The following is a 4443-nucleotide window of genomic DNA, read 5'->3' as shown; positions in this document are numbered from 1 at the left end:
TCCGTAGGCATGAATGACTATAAACGAACTTTTCTTATCAATGGATGGCTTTCGCTTCACGTTTCCCGAGGTCAACAATCAATTATAATCTGTTTTAATCAAAAAAGTAAAAAATTCAAATTAAATTCAATTATGGGATTATGAAAGCATTTAAAGCGAGTAATAAGGCTTTCGTGAGCATGAGTGACTATAAATAAATTTTTCTTGGCAATGGATGGCTTTCAATTCATGTCACCCAAGATAAACAATCAATTACAATCTATTTTAATCAAAAAATGTAAACAAAATCAAATTAAATTTAATTATGGGATTATAAAAGTATTTAAAGCGAGTAATAAGGCTTTCGTAGACATGAGTGACTATAAATAAACTTTTCTGTTCAATGGATGGCTTTTGCTTTACGTTTCTCGAGGCAAGTATTCAATTATAATATGTTCTAACAAAAAATATAAAAAAATTCAACTTAAAATCATTTATGAGATTATAAAGGCATTTAAATCGAGTTATAGGCTTCCGAAGGAATGAATGACTACAAACAAACTTTTCTTATCAATGGATAGCTTTCGCTTCACGTTACTCGAGGTAAAATATCAATTATAATATGTTTTACTCAAAAAATGTAAAAAAAATTCAAATTAAATTCAATTATGAGATTATAAAACGATTTAAAGCGAGTAATAAGGCTTTTGCAGACTTGAGTGACTATAAATGAACTTTTCTTGTCAATGGATGGCTTTTGCTTCACGTTTCTCGACATAAATATTCAATTAAAATATGTTCTAACAAAAAAATGTAAAAAAATTCATCTTAAAATCTTTTGAGAGATTATAAAGGCATTTAAAACGAGTAATAAGCTTCCGTAGGCATGAATGACTATAAACGAACTTTTCTTATCAATGGACGGCTTTCGCTTCACGTTTCCCGAGGTCAACAATCAATTATAATCTGTTTTAATCAAAAAATGTGAAAAATTCAAATTAAATTCAATTATGGGATTATGAAAGCATTTAAAGCGAGTAATAAGGCTTTCGTAAGCATGAGTTGTCACGACCCGGAACCTCCCTCAGGCCCATGACAATCGCCGCGACGTCCCGATTGACACTCATTATCCGGAATGCCAACCGGAACCCCGCAAGGCTTACATATCAGTTTCTTTCCTTTCTTGTGAGCAATCATTGTTAGATATCGAGTCTTTAGAGAATATATACTATTTTAGATCAAAAACAATCAAAATAAAATTTTCGCCACATAGGGGTATTTTGGTCATTTTTTTTCTCAAAAATTTCAAAACTGGCTAAAACGTAATATACAAGTACAAAATACATAATTCATATTCAAAATGAGTTTAAAAGTCTAAAATCTTCATTTAAAACGAAATTACGATTATTTGAATAAAATAAGAAAATAAAAGAAATATTAAGGGAAATATTCTATTTTCTTATAAAACAATATTTATAAAGTTATACGTGAATAATTTTTATAGCGTAAAAGCTAAATAAATTTATACATACTGAAATACAGTAAGCCAAAATATTTAATTTAATTTACAATAACCAGAGGGCCCCCGAATAAACAAAAGTAAAGAGGACTGTGAACCTACGATTTGGAAAATGCAGATCCAATAGTAGTCCTCGATGAGATCAGCTATCTACAGTCTATACTGAACCTGAAATGGGTGGAAAGGAGTTAGGTGAGATTTTGCAATCCCAATGAGTAAACAGACATTATCATAAATATCTAAAGGCGAGTAAAATGGAGGCAAGTTTAAACAACAAATTTCAACTCATTTCATAATGTTTTCAATTTATTTCTTAAACCACAAAGTATTTGTAATTTACCAAAACAATTGTTAAGGCTTATGTCTTTTATTAAAACAAGGCTCAAGCCAAAACTAATCCTCGGGGATACCTTGGCCGAGGTATCTAACCGAGTCCGCCAAGGGTGTTAAAATATTCACACGTGAAACACATTTTTATTTTTACAACAAGCCGTCCCTTGGCGTTGGCCGAGTTACACATTCACGTGGGGGTTCGACGTGAAGTGAGCTCTAATACTACCCCAGGAGTTACCCTCCTCGCCTCTACAACCGGAGTAACTATATAACTGGGTTTACCGTGCCCCTCTAATAGGCAGTCCACGGAAACCCGTCACTGCAGTGACTAACCCACCAATTTTAATAAAATTTCGACAGTATAGCGTGGCTTTTATTTATTTATCCAGCCTGCATAGTAAAATCAACTTACATAAATTTCCCAATGCATTCACAAAATATAGCCACATATACTCATTTCTCATAAGCCATTCCTAGGAAAATATATATTTTTCAAGTCAATTTGTAGCCTCCAATTACTCAATTTCATAATCAATACAATATATTTTTATTTGTCACATTTATTCCTAAAACATCAAAAATCTCGTTTTAATCTCGTTCTCATTTCATAAAATACATAAAGGGCATTTAAAATAAACTCTAGATAATTTACAATAATAATAAGTTTACTCACTGTTTGTACAAAATAAAAGCTTTCAAGCGCCCCGATCACTACTCGTCGGGTACGACTTCTTTGCCTTTTCCGGAAGGCTCTCCTCCTAGACACATTACAAAAATTTACACAATTCATCACATTGATGCTAAATCACTATATAATTAACTTAAATCCTATACTAATGCATGGTATGAAATGCAATAGCCTAAAACGACTTAAATGCGGTATTAACCTATTTTTGGCACTTTACCCGATAAATTGCTAACGCGCTCCATTTTAGCTCTAAATCATCCCATTCTCTCTCCAACATTTCTAACCATTAAATATCAGCCAATAACCTTCTAAAAACAACAAAATCAGCTCACTCCCTTCCTTGGAAAATTCGGCCAAAAATGGGACATTAACTCGGTAAATTTTCTACTTTGTTTTTCTATCACGTTTAATCGTTTTTCATCATTTCTCTTCATTTTCCTTAGAATAAAATCAATTCATCATCATTGTACAGCATTGAGCATCCAGCCAAGAGTGGGTATTGTGAAAATTTACTGATTTCTTGCCCAATTTAATTTCTAAACACATTTAACTAACTAAAACTATCAATTTAACTAAAAATCAAAACCTAAAAATTTCAATTTCTCTCTCCTAGAATTTCGTCCAGCCCTTGATATCACTTTTTGATCTCTCTCCTCAAGCATGCTAAATGGAAATAAAGGCATAGGAAAGGTAGAAATCAAGCTAAAATCGAAAAATCTTACCGTTAGACGCGTAAACGGTCGAAAACCGCGAATTTCTCTTTGAATTTTCTTGTTTCTCTTTGGTTTTTCTTTTCTTCTTCCTTTCCTCTCTATTTCCTCTCTTTTTCTTCCTTATGGCCGGCCAGCACTCAAAATTTGGGTTTAAATGGCTGACTTTTCATTAAAATAATATTATTTCATTAAAAAATGCCATGTGTCACTTTCCCATTGGCCCATTTTTAAAATTTCATCCATTTGTTTCCAAATTTTCACCATACACTTGTCTCATATATTCATAGCTTAGATAAAATTCTCAGACTCATCCAAAGTCTCGGTGGAGTAATTTTTACAATTTACACTTTTGCCCCCGTAAAAGTCAAAAATTACATTTTTGCCCCAAAAATTGAAAAATTGTCCATAGACATATTTTTCATCCCTTATACTCATACCATTCTCCAATTTGTCAAATTTGATCTAAATTCTCTCAAAATCTCAAATTTTGTCCGTGGGTGGCAAAATTACGATTTTGCCCCTACACTCCAAAAATCACCAGAATTAAACTTTTTCACTTCCTATCATTAAATTATACTCCAAATAGTTAATCTTGGTCAAAAATTTCACTCCATGATCAAATTATTATCTTAGTTGGCAAAATGACGATTTTGCCCTTGAACATCAAAATTTCCAATTTTACCCCAAATGAACCCTCGAACTCCGAACAATCATTTTTTTCATTCCTGGACTATAAAATATTAAATTTCATCCTACAATTCCTATTTGAACTAGTTCGAGGTTAAATCAACTCAAGTGTACCGTTAGGTACGATATCGGGTTTCGTCTTTTCTTATGTGCTTTCCTAGCATAATAACATGCTACTCAGTGCATGTATGTCATGACATGTATTTATAGGGTTGGGTTTTACAATTCTACCCCCCTTAAAATAAAATTTTGACCTCAAAATTTCACTTACCAGATTCGACAAATAGATGCGGGTATTGGTTTCTCATCTGATGCTCTACTTCCCATGTCATTTCCTCCATTCGAGCATTTTTCCACAATACTTTGACCATTGAAATACTCTTGTTTCTCAGTACTCGATCCTTTCGATCCAAGATACTCACAGGTTGTACCTCGAACTTCAAATCGTCATGCAACTCGATCGGAGGTGCTTCGAGGACGTGAGAGGGATCTGGTACATATTTCTTAAGCATGGAGACATGGAA

The 4443-nt window shown here is 32.9% G+C and overlaps 1 long non-coding RNA gene across 1 annotated transcript; it reads right to left on the bottom strand.

Annotated features, from left to right (window-relative positions):
• Positions 1-1527: 1527 nt before the first annotated feature.
• Positions 1528-3363, bottom strand: LOC148763639 (uncharacterized). Its single transcript, XR_016025112.1, has 3 exons — positions 3242-3363; positions 2505-2589; positions 1528-1666 (listed from the first exon to the last, which is right to left on the bottom strand). It is a non-coding gene; the product is annotated as an uncharacterized LOC148763639 (long non-coding RNA).
• Between the last annotated feature and the right edge of the window lie 1080 nt (positions 3364-4443).

This window comes from Theobroma cacao, chromosome 3 (genome assembly GCF_053813885.1).
Source record: "Theobroma cacao isolate CCN51 chromosome 3, ASM5381388v1, whole genome shotgun sequence".
In the NCBI taxonomy this organism is placed as follows: domain Eukaryota; kingdom Viridiplantae; phylum Streptophyta; class Magnoliopsida; order Malvales; family Malvaceae; genus Theobroma; species Theobroma cacao.
This window is presented reverse-complemented; position numbering and strand designations above follow the sequence as displayed.